Here is a 12,688-nt window from a genome sequence, read left to right as displayed (position 1 = left end):
TGTGTATTTAGGGTGAAACGTTCTGAAGATATCTATTAAATCCAGTTGATCTAGTGTGTCCTTGAAGGTGCTATTTATTTGTTAATTTTCTTTCTTGAGGATATAGCCATTGATGTTAGTGGGGTATAAATATCCCCTACTATTATCCTATTACTGTTAATCTTGCCCTTTATGTCCATCAAAATTTGCTTTATATATTTAGGTGCTCCTATATTAGGCACATAGATATTTATAATAGTTATATCTTCCTGTTGGATTGCTCCCTTTATCATTATGTAGTGACCTTCTTTATCCCTTACTATAGCCTTTGTTTTAAAGTCTATTTTGTCAGATATAAGTATTGCTACCCCAGCTTTTTTGTCATTTCCATTTGCATGAAATATTTTTTTCCCTTCACTTTCAGTCTATGTGTATCTTTTTTTTTTTTTTTTTGAGGTGGGTTTTTCGTAGACAACATATGTACGCATCCTATTTTGTTATCCATGCAGCTACCCTATGTCTTTTAATTGGAGCATTTAATTTATTTACATTTAATATTATTGATATGTAGTTGTTTATTGACATTTTATTTTTTAAATCTACATTTATTTATATATATATATATATTTATATATATATATATTTCCTTTTTTCTGTTTCCCACAGGCCCCTTAACATTTCTTGCAGCACTGGTTTGGTTGTAATGAATTCCTTGAGATTTTTGTCTGTGAAGCTCTTTATTTCTCTTTCAGTTTTAAACAATAGCCTTGCTGGATAAAGAAGTTTTAGTTGTTGGCTCTTGTTTTGCATTAGTTTGAATATTTCTTGCTGTTCCTTTCTGGCCTCAAGTGTTTCTGTTGAAAAGTCGGATGTCATCCTTATAGAGGCACTTTGTAGGTGATTGACTACTTTTCTCTTGAAATTTTAGTATTCTTTCTTTATCTCTTAACTTTGGTATTTTAATTATAATGTGTCTTAATGTAGGCCTCATTGAGTTTTTCTTCAGGGGGGGGGGGGATCTCTTTGCTTCTTGAACTTGTGTGACTTTTTCCTTCATCAGTTTAGGAAAGTTTTCAGCTATGATTTCTTCAATCAGGTTCTCTATCCCTTGTTTTTTTCTCTTCTCCTTCAGGTAACCCTGTAATGTGGATGTTGTTTCTCTTCATGTTGTCACGGAGCTCTCTTTGATTTTCCTCAGACTTTTTGATCCTCTTTTTTTTTCCTTTTTTTTTTTTTTTTTTTTTTTTTTTTTGCTGTTCTGCTTCCATTCTTTTGTTTATCTTGTCCTCTAAATCACTGATTCAATTCTCTGTTTCATCCATCCTGCTTTTAATTCCTTATAGTGTAGTCTTCATTTCTGAGATTGTATTGGTCATTTTTGTCTGATTCTTTTTTATGATTTCAGTGTCCTTTCTGATGCTTGCTATCTGTTTATTTAAGAGCTCATTATGTCCATCCATTGTTTCTCTAAGATCCTTGAGCATCCTAACAATTATTATTTTAAACCCTGCATCCAGTATCTTGGTTATTTTCATCTCATTCAGTTTTTTTTTTTCTGGGGTTTCTCTTATTGATTCATTTGGATTACATTTCTCTCTTCCCATTTTATTTGTGTATAGACTGCTTCTTTGGGTGTGCTGTTTGTGTAGCTGGCTGAGTCTAGGGTTGGTATTGTCTGTCTCCAGCTTCCAGTAGTGTTGTTTCTAAATTTTCTTGGTTTGGCCTCAGCTGTTGTTTGTAATCTTTGTGGGCTCCTTGTCTGCTGCTACTGCTCTTTTTTCTTTTTGTGTTGATGTTTTCTATGCCTTAGCTGGGTCAGGTGTGAGGAGCTCTTTCTTAAGATACCACTCTAACTAGGGTTGTTAGGTCCTGAGCTGATGCTCTCTGTATCTGACCACTGGATATGCCAGCCCCGGACATCCCTGGCGGGAACTTGAAACAGATCAGTAGGGGTCACTGCTTATGACTGGCCCTTAGAAACTTCTCAGAGCTACAAGTAACCCAGAGTTTGTGGCTGCCTCTGCTGATCCCAGGTGCCATTGTAAATATCAGCTGCACTCCTAGGCTGGCTTTTATCTACTCTTGGCCAGTGGGTGTGGCCTTTGTTTTCCCAAGGTGTGGTCTGTCTGCTGACTCACTGCTGCCACTGCCTCCTCAGGAGCTTGGGCACTGGCACTGCTAGGAATGCAGGCTTGTGGGGCACAGCACGGGTCACCCTGTGGGCCTCAATGTGGGCTGCTACAAGGGCCACCTCTCCAGGCTCTGCCACCATGTGAGTGCCAGCCACCTTGCCGGGTGCTGCCCCCACCACTGCATAGGCCACCTCACTGGGTGCTGCTTCTGCCTTTGCTCTGGCCAACTCTCCTGGCACTGCTTGCCCCTGTCACTGCTAGCGCATGGCCACCACCTCCACAACCAGGCCCGCCAGCCCTTTGGAGGATACTCAGCAGCATAAGGGGGCAGTGTAGGCCAGACCTCAGCACTCAAAACCTGTGTCCCTGATGTGCCCCATGCTTCTAAGTGACTCTTTGCTCTGACTGGAGTAGGAGATCCTCTGGTGGACATGGTAATTGCTTCCTTTTGCTGGTATTACTTCTCTCAGGAAAAATGGCCACTTTTGATTTGGGGAGTGACTCAGTATAGGAGTTAGGGTGGCTTTCTCCCACAGTCTCTCCCTGTGCCTCTGAGATTACACTCTCCTCTTGTAACTCCAGTCCTCTCAGTGCTCCCCTCTCTCGGAGCTCCAGGTAAGTGACTGTGAACAAGTTTTTCTGCATGGTCCCTTTAAGACAAAGCCTGGGTCTGAGAGTTGTGTCTCTCTCTCACAAACAATAACCTGGCTCTTCTTTCAGCTAAATACTGTCCATATGCCTCTTTTAGTCTCTGGGGTTCTAGGCTGGGGCTCTGGTCCTGGGGCTGAGGACCTAGAACTCTATGAGCAACTCACCCCATGTGAAAGACCCTCCTGGCTGCCACTCGCCCCTGGGAGTAGGCCAGCTCTTTCTGCATCTCCGCCCTTCCTACCAGTCTCAGTGTGATTTCTTTGGTGATCCTTGGTTATAAATTCCTCTCAGTTTAGTCCAAAGTTGGTCTTTCAAGATGATTATTTTCAAGTTAAGTTGTAATCCACTTTAGTTCTGGGAGGTGGAAGTTGTAATGTCTGCCTAGTCTGTCATCATCTTCTCTCCTGTAAACTAATTTTTTAAATGACTGTTGTATTTGAAATTAAATGTTACATTATAAAATATTTTATGGCTATCTAAAAAATTAAAAATTTTTATAATGTGTGTTTATTTTGTAATAAATGAAAATAATGTGTGTAGCATTTATTTATGTTCTATAGCTCTTAAGCTCACTGCAGTACTTAGACATATAGATTCTGACCAAGATACTGCTGATGGCTTTGAGAAGCATGTAGTCCTGAGGATTACTGAACTTTTAAACCAACAAGCTATCTATGTATTTCAAATTCCGTATATGAGTATTTTGTGTGCAATCTCAAAATGTGTAGTCTTAGTCTGCTGTTTGTAAGAGGAATTTGACTATGCAGTACACATTGAACATGTTATTCTTTATTTTATGTTAGAGATTTACAAATCAACATAAAAGAAATTGCATTCTTCAAAAAACTAGGACCCACAATAAATCATATGCATTAAAAGAAAACAAGAAAACTTTAATTTAGCAGAATTGTTATTGCAACAGGCTCATTGAGTCCTTGATACATTATTAAAATATTTCTTATAAGCAGATTTCTGAGAAAGTACAAACAAACCAGAACAATTTTTTTTTCTTCTTTATGGCAGAGCAAGCTCTGAAGAAACTATTTTGTCTGTAGGTGTTTCCATGCATTCTTGATTTAAGACTAAGAATAAAAATCTGATTTAAAACAGGGTCTGTGCTTCATGAGGCCTGCTGATAAATTTATATATATATATATATATATATATATATATATATATATATATATATATATATATATATATATTTGTTGTTGTTGTTTTGTTGTTAATAGAAATGTGTCCATGGACATTAAGAATATAGTATCTTGCCTGACCGGGTGGTGGCACAGTGGATAGAGCATCGAACTGGGATGAGGAAAACCCAGATTCAAGACCCCTAGGTCACCATCTTGAGCACAAGCTCATCTGGTTTGAGCAAAACTCACCAGCTTGGACCCAAGGTTGCTGGCTCGAGCAAGGGGTTACTCGGTCTGCTGAAGGCCCACAGTCAAGGCACATATGAGAAAGCAATCAATGAACAACTAAGGTATCACAATGAAAAACTAATGATTGACGCTTCTCATCTCTCTATGTTCCTGTCTGTCTGTCGGTCCTTATCTATCCCTCTCTCTGACTCTCTCTCTGTCACTGTAAAAAAAAAAAGAATAGTATTTTTTTTCTCTTCAAGGTTTTATTTTGCACCGTAATCAGAAGTAAGTAGCCAAGATTAACAATTTTAAATTGTGGTAAAGAATAAAAATCATAGAAATTTCTTTGAATATTTAGAATAAGCACTTTATGAATGATTTTTAAATGGATATTGACATTTCTTATAGGACTTTATTGTTTACAATATATAACCATATGTTATATCTCTTGATCCTATCAAAATTGTGTGGCAAGCAAGACAGTCATTTAACTAAAGAAGAAATTTAGATTCATGATAATTTCAGAAATTGCTCAATGGACAAGAAGCAAGAAGAGTTCCAGATATATAACTTCTAACTTTGAGTCTAGTAGTTATAGCCCTTAATTCTTGATCCCTTCATGAAGCAGGTATTAATAGACTACAGATGTTTTATCTGAATAAGAACAAAAGGGTCTGATTTTTATTTATTTATATTTTTAGCTTTGATGAGAGAGAGAAAAGAGGGAGAGAGAGTAAGAGACAGGAACAGGCAGGTACAGACAGGAAGGGAGAGAGATGAGAACCATCAATTCTTCATTGCAGCACCTTAGTTGTTCATTGATTTCTCTCTCATATGTGCCTTGACTGGGGCTCCAACTGAACAAGTGACCTCTTGCTCAAGCCAGTGACCTTGGACTTTGAGCCAGCGACCTTTGGGATCAAGCCAGTGACCATGGGGTCATGTTAATGATCTCACTTTTAAGCCAGCGACCTGTGCTCAAGCTGGTAATCCTGCACTCAGGCGGGCAACCTTGGGGTTTTTAATATGGGTCCTTTGCATCCCAGGCCAATGTTCTATCCACTGAGCCACTGCCTGGTGAGGCAAGAGGGTCTGATTTTTAGATTGACTATTTTGAACATATGCTTAATTTGTCTTCAAAGCTCAGTTTATTACTCGGTTATACATGAAGTGCACTATCCTGTTCATATGTTACCTCCCTGCATACATGAAAAGGCATATCAGGAATATCCTACTGAGTTTTTTGCCCTTCAACAGATAGCTTACATATAATAATAATAATAATAATAATAATAATAAAATGATGATGATGATGAGGTTGGCAGCTAACAATGATCACTTACAAATGGTAGGCCTTTGTAGGTGCTGTAATATCTCAATTTCCTCAATCCTCATTACTATCTTATGAGATAGACACTAGAATTATACTTATTTACAGGTGAAAAAAATTAGGATCAAAGATAAATTTCTAAAGACAGGCAGCTAAAAAAGGGAGGCTACAAAAAATATCTTTGACTTAAGGTTTTGTAACATTGTCTCATTTGCAAGCTCAGGTGCACATGTAAATTTAATTTGTTTTAGGACTTAGAAACAACTATCTTTCCCTGGCCTTATATTACTTAAATAATACTATAATATTATGTATATTATTCTATATAATATGCGATACATATTTTATATATAATATGTAAATATATTTATATTATATATACTATATTATGTATTATAATATATATACAATATATAATAGTACATACTCTAGAAATACTTTTTCATTAATTTTATGGTTTCTGTGGTACCCAGTAAATTCCTGAACAAAGAACACCAAATTTGGCAATTTTTTGTTGTACTCATTTGAATACCTCATTAGGTGATATCATGTTTTCCAAAGAAAACTGTGAAATATTCAGTGAACAGAACCAGAGTTGGTCATTAATTCGGCAGGATGCAATTTTAAACTCCGAGTTACCCATGAGATTTCAGATTTCGGGTAGAAAGCCACATGCCTCTACTACAAATGCTATCAAGCAAGAGACATCTGGGTGGACAAGGCGTGTCACATCAGTCCAACTTTAGAAATCAGCTTTGCCAGCCATGAACACTAAGAGTCTTAGAATCCTTGATAAAAAAGCAAAGACACTCTTCTTATCCTCCACATATTCATATGCCATCCTGGAGCAAAGCCAAGAAGGCATTAGGAAATTGAATCTCTGTAAGACAGAATTTTTCCTATTTGTGACTGAATATTAAACAAAAGAAACTATTTAAGTTATCAGTTCTGAACATGATAGTACTGACAATTGAATCTCTAATCCTTTTATTCATCTTGTGAGAATGTAAGATAAAGGCTCAATTCATCCAAAACAAAACAGAGGCCTTATATTTTCACTGAACACAGAAGGTGTAGTTTGAATAAATTTATTTAAATTTTATATACCTCACAAGGCCAGTTGATAATGACCTCCATTGAACCATGCCTTTGTCATCTTCCAAACCTTCTTGTCTGTGCCAATGGTCGTTCTTAACTGCAGTATTCTGTGCATATGTCCCTGCCCTACTTGTCTCAGTCCTTCTGTCACAGTCTGAAGCTTCGGTGAATTTGTAGCCTCACACCTACCTTCTCCGTTTTTTTTCCTATCCTGTTTCTTCTTTTTCTTCTTTTCTTTCTAAGTTAGTAAATTCTATGGTTGTCACAGAAATTATATTCACACACACAAAAAAAAAACAGAAACAAAAACCTGCAGAGAATGTTGTGATTGGAAAAAGAAATAACTGAACACTGAGAAGTGAGGTTGCGAGCAGAATAGCAGAGGAGGAAAAGTACGTTTCTGCAACGCACTTTCAGAACAGGGACAAAAACATCAGGGCCTGGACGCTGAAAAAGGACTGAGGGTGGGTCAGGAAGGTTCTGTTCGACTTTGTTATGTTCCAACATGAGGCTTTAATAAACAGAGTTAAAGGTGGAGATGTTCTCTTTAGTTAAAGGCAAGTCAAAGGTGAATAAAAGGCCATACAATGTATTTTCCAAAAAGAGTTTCAAATTATTCGGCAATGTGGAGCACTCAGAGACAGGAGGAGAAGCCTCTTCTATGTAGTTGGCTTCCGTGAACTCATGCCTTTGCAAATGTAGGTGTATGTCTCTGTCAGGAGATCTGGTTCTTTTTATCACGTCAGAATTTTTACCTAATAAATTCTATTTACCTGATGTCCCCCTGCCCCTGAGTGGTAAGTGTCTTGGTAATTCTCTGCTGTGTTCCCACATCTGAGTTGCTTCAGATGTTTTGCCCCTGCTTTTGCTAAGTCCTTATGTGACCTCTTGTACACACTACACTCTCCTGGTTGGGCTTGATAAGGAAAATATTTCTCCAGAATATTATGAGATGACAGAAGTTAATTGCCAACATGAGGAGGGAGAACATAGGCCAAGAGTGAATGCCCAGAGACACCCAGAGATAAAGGGCTGGAGGTTTTTTGGTTTTTTTTTTTTTTTTTTTTTTGTATTTTTCTGAAGCTGGAAACCGGGAGAGACAGTCAGACAGACTCCCGCATGCGCCCGACCGGGATCCACCCAGCATGCCCACCAGGGGGCGATGCTCTGCCCCTCCGGGTGTGGCTCTGTTGCGACCAGAGCCACTCCAGCGCCTGGGGCCGAGGCCAAGGAGCCATCCCCAGTGCCAGGGCCATCTTTGCTCCAATGGAGCCTCAGCTGCGGGATGGGAAGAGAGAGACAGAGAGGAAGGAGAGGGGGAGGGGTGGAGAAGCAGATGGGCGCATCTCCTGTGTGCCCTGGCCGGGAATCGAACCCAGGACCTCTGCACGACAGGCCGACGCTCTACCACTGAGCCAACCGGCCAGGGCTGGGCTGTAGGTTTTTTAAGAACTAGTCAGGGGCAAGGGAGTGGAGAAACCCTAGGCTATATGTATGTATTTGGTAATTGGTGTCCCCATTGGAAACAAACACTTTTTTTTTTATCTTTATGAAGGGAGTAGTTTTACAACTTGGAAAAAGGCAAGCCCCTGTTAGGCTCCTGCCCTCAACAGAAAGTAGGATGTAGGGGTGCTGTCTTCCTTGATAGCTAACTTCCTTCAAAGAGGTAGCTCCCAGGTCCTTGGGAAACACAATTCTGGATTAGAAAACTGGAAAGAGCCTTGGGGGAAGATTTACAAACATTTCAAAAAAGCAAAAGAAGACATTACAACCAGTGGTGGGATTCAAATAATTTAAAAACTGGTTCTCTGCCCTAATGACCATTTTAAGTATGGAAAAACAATATACGAAAAGGTAGTTTATTATTTCATGCATTTAATACTTAAATAAGAACAATAAATGAGGTATACAAAACTGGATTGTGTTATGAGTTTTCAAATATTAATGAAAATATTAAATAATATCTGACAAAAAAACAATAAAACTGTTATTTAAGGTGTTTCCATATTGCTTCTTGATTGGCATCCTCACTTGCAATTTTTTCACCTGTGGATGGAATGAACATTACTATGGGTGCTTAGAATATGCTGTTGCACAGATGAATGTTAAAAAAGAGTAAGGAATGTAAATCTGTGATTTCCACATTGGGCAGCAGCACAGGCGCCCACCTCAGAGAAAACCCTGATTACAAGTGCCATTTTAACAACCAGTTTGCAAAACGCAGCAAAAAATTAGGTATTGGTTTTGCCAATGGGTGCAAACTGGCTAAATCCCACCACTGATTACAACTGAAAGTTTTCTAAAGTAAATGCTTTAAGAAAAGGGAGGTTGGGGCCTGGAGTTAGGAAGGAATCTCTCTGAAGTCTAGTCAAGCTGAGGAGGATGAATGCTAAGGCCATCTTGGTGAGACCAAAGTCACAGTCATTGCTGTGGACACACCCATGCTTCAGTAGCTCTGAGTGGACCAGAAAGTAGCCATCTGTTCAGATTGTTGCTTTCAGCAACATTCTTCTGACTTTGTTTTCCCTACCACCAGTGTCCCATCAATGTTGACACCGTTCATTGTCTAATGATTACTTATTTAATACCTGCTTTGTTGAGAGCTGCATACTAAGGTCTAGGAGCATAGAGTAGCCCTCATACTCATAGAGCATGCGTTCTCAATCTTGTCCACCATGAACAAAGTTCTTGCCTGGAGGTAACAGAAACTTCCTTCTCCTCTCTGTCTTCATCATAAAGAAGAAAAACAAAGCAGAACAGAGGGAAAAAAATGAAACAAAAAATAAACTAATAAAAAGTGACGAGGCAAGTTTTATATTTATACTCTGGTACTATTGGCTGTATCCAAATAAAGTAACACTACATGGCTTTGGAAAAACATAAACAGAAACTTATTTTGACAAAATAATGGGAGTAATTATAATTTACCTACTCTCAACATTAGAAATGTTTTTCCTGCTATGGGTTATTCTCTCAATAGAGGGCATATTTCCCATGTTCATTACACCCATTTAGTGACTGTGAGGTTTTCAATATTCCCACATATGCAAGAATTTTTAAGGAGAAACCATATATAACAACATTCTTGAAGAAATTCAAAGACTAAGAGAAAAATGACCCTGTGGAAGAAGGTGGTGATGCTAAGAGATAAGGGACCAAGAGAAATGAGAGCCATCAAACACACACCGGTGAAGTAATTCTCATGTATCTTTCTGCAGTGGATTTGTTGGCGTGGAACTGCCGGAGAAAAATTTTTAAAAAATTATTTTCCCATTCTCTAGATTTAGATAAGAGTCTCCAATAATGAGCTATACTTTCTTACATTTCTAAACATTAATGGCAGAACAATGTCTAATTAGAAAGAATGAAATGGGGGGACAGGAAGAAGAGAAGGTGGTAAACTATTTGTATCACTCTATTTTTGTCAAAGTAACAGGGATTTCTAGGTAGTCTTTTCCTTTCCATGAACCTGGCTAACACTGTTCTGCCTGCCCTGATGATTCTGTGAGACTGTCTCACCCAATTAACACAAGCTGCCAGCCTCCACGATAGACTTTCCTAAAAAATGTTAAAGATCCACAGACTCTAAATAAATAGCAACTGTCCTAGACATGCCCTGTACCTCTTGCTAAGTGGCCTCAAACTCAGCCCTATTGGCAGCTGGCCTTGGTTTACAGAATAAACGTACCCAGGCACCACTGAGCCCAGCAAAAGCAGCTACCAATTGCAGCAGTAGCTCTCACCAAGTGGCATAGGCCAGACAGAGCAGCTTAACTTGACCTGCATCTAGAACCCCTCCCCAGAAATACCAGAACCAACACACTTGATGACCAGCTTCAGACTACATTAGAGCACCAATTAGTCATAAATGACACACCCAGAGGATGGATTTAGCAAGTACCAGAGTCCTCACTAAACCTTATACAGCATCTTAGGGTCAGCCACACTACAACACCTTGTATACTATAGTCCCGGCTAGTCCTCACAGCCAGTCAGACTGAGAGTCAATCTTACCCACTGGCTTGCCAACAGCAAGTAAGGCTCACATATAACATGAGCACATACAATCCACACACAGATACCTTGGAGCATCTGGCTCAGGAGAACAGAGAAACTGGTCCCTGGGCTCCATAGGGCACTTCAATACATAGAAGCAAACAAAGGGAAACAGCTAAAATGAGGAGAGAAAGAAAGATGTCCCAAATGAAATAATGGGACAAAATGGAAGCTGGCAATCTGCAAGGTACAGAGTTTAAAACACTGGTTATAAGGATACTCATTGAACTTGGGGGAAGCTAAATCACAGGGTGACCTTCAACAAAGAGAAAGGAAACATGAAAAAGGAGATAGAAAACATAAAAAAACAGAATCAGTCCAAAATAGTGAGTGGAATAGGTAAAATAAAGAATACATTTGTCAACATAGATTTTCAGAAAGTGTTCTTCCCCCCCAAAATATATAATTAAGTGAAACTAAAATGCACAGTTATTTTAATTTAGCATAAGGGAAAATACTTTTTAATCAAATATTAATGAAACCATTGTTTAGGTAACTGACTATAAATTTTGTTATGTAAATAGAAAAGAATTATACTTAGTAATGTAGAACAGTGATATATTTCCATCAATTCTTTCATCCATTTGCAAATTAAAAACATTCATTTTATGTTTCATTTTTATCTTTCTCTTTAAAATTTTTCATTTCTGCTCAAAATACTTGTCCTATTACTGTGGTGCTTCTCTTTGCCTTTTTTCATTGACATGATTCTGCAAATAAAGGAAATATATTGGTAATATTCTTTAATTTAAAGCTAGGCCTTTAAGAACATCTTTCTGTAATAAATATCCTACTGTTAATGTACTTTATAATGTCATATCTCTTTAGTCAAAGTATTTTAAAGAAAAATATTATTAAATTTACAAGTAATGCATGTATAAAATAATGTATGAAAAATAAAGTAGTTAATAAATGGATAAAGCAAAAACTGCATATTGGGTGCCCCCAGGAAGCTAATAATGGAAACAGTAAATCATTCCCTTCCAAGTAAAGTGTTGATTTATGGGACTTAGGAAAAATATTTTCAACCTAAACTAGAGTTGTCATTTTAGAAACTGATCATCTATGTGAATTCATCATGGAAATCACATTTCTATATCAAATTAACTAGAGATTCTGCCAGTTAATTGGTGATTCCAGAGGGACTCTTCAAGAAATTCATCAGTAGTAATTGTGGGCCTAAAGTTGAGTGCATCTCATGAAAATTTTTCTTTTAGGCTAGGCTAATAATCAAATGAACAGAGACAGATTAACAAGAGAAAAGTCAGAGTTTTAATACATGGACACTGGGAATTCAGATACATGAAAATTCCAAAGACAGTGAGGCAACATTGGGCATATAAGACATTTTTTTGACAAAGAAGAAAAGAAGAGGATGAGATATTAAATTTCAAAAGTAAGAATGGGTAATTTATAGATTATTGAGGGAGAGGGGCACATGCATGACAGAAAATTCTTGCTAGGTGACTCAGAAACAAAAGAACATGGGATATTTAGTCTAACAGGTGCCTGCCTGAAACCCTCTTGCTTACTATACATAATTCAAATTATGCTAAATGGAACATTCTAAGATTTCCTTCTTGAAGCAGGTTTCTCTGAATCTCTTAGGCAGAAAAGGGGGAAGGGTCAAAGGCTCCCTCTAAATCTTCTTTCTTAAAAACAGCTTAAAATCAGTATCTCATAAAAGCTGCTTTAAGCTAGCAAAACTTTGGTCCCTTCAGCAGATACCACTTTGGGGGTAAGGGGTACGCAGAGCTGTTAGAAGCTGAGAACATGAATAGGCTGGGGTGAACCCACCTCCACATTTCCCTTCTCACTCTTTAGACCGGGGCAGCAAGGGAGGCCTTGGAACGAAGTATAGGATAAGAAGCAGGATAGTGCTCTGTAGACAAACATGAAGATGGATGAATGGAAAAAAAAACAAAAAAAAAAAACATATCCATTGCTAATTTTTTTGCTTTGTATTTTCATATATTTTAGAATTAAATCGCTAGTGAGTAATTTCAAAAAAAATAACTGATGAAATTTTTGGTTTGTTTGTACTGCATCCAAAGATAATTTTAGAGTTAACATGT

At 38.0% G+C, this 12,688-nt stretch overlaps 1 non-coding gene across 1 annotated transcript; it reads right to left on the bottom strand.

The window, feature by feature from the left end:
* Positions 1-7,911: 7,911 nt before the first annotated feature.
* TRNAD-GUC (transfer RNA aspartic acid (anticodon GUC)) lies at positions 7,912-7,987 on the bottom strand. Its single transcript has one exon. It is a non-coding gene; the product is annotated as a tRNA-Asp (tRNA).
* Positions 7,988-12,688: the final 4,701 nt, after the last annotated feature.

Source organism: Saccopteryx leptura, chromosome 9 (genome assembly GCF_036850995.1).
Source record: "Saccopteryx leptura isolate mSacLep1 chromosome 9, mSacLep1_pri_phased_curated, whole genome shotgun sequence".
NCBI lineage: Eukaryota > Metazoa > Chordata > Mammalia > Chiroptera > Emballonuridae > Saccopteryx > Saccopteryx leptura.
The sequence above is the reverse complement of the archived record's forward strand: the minus strand, read 5'-3'. Positions and strand labels throughout refer to the sequence as shown.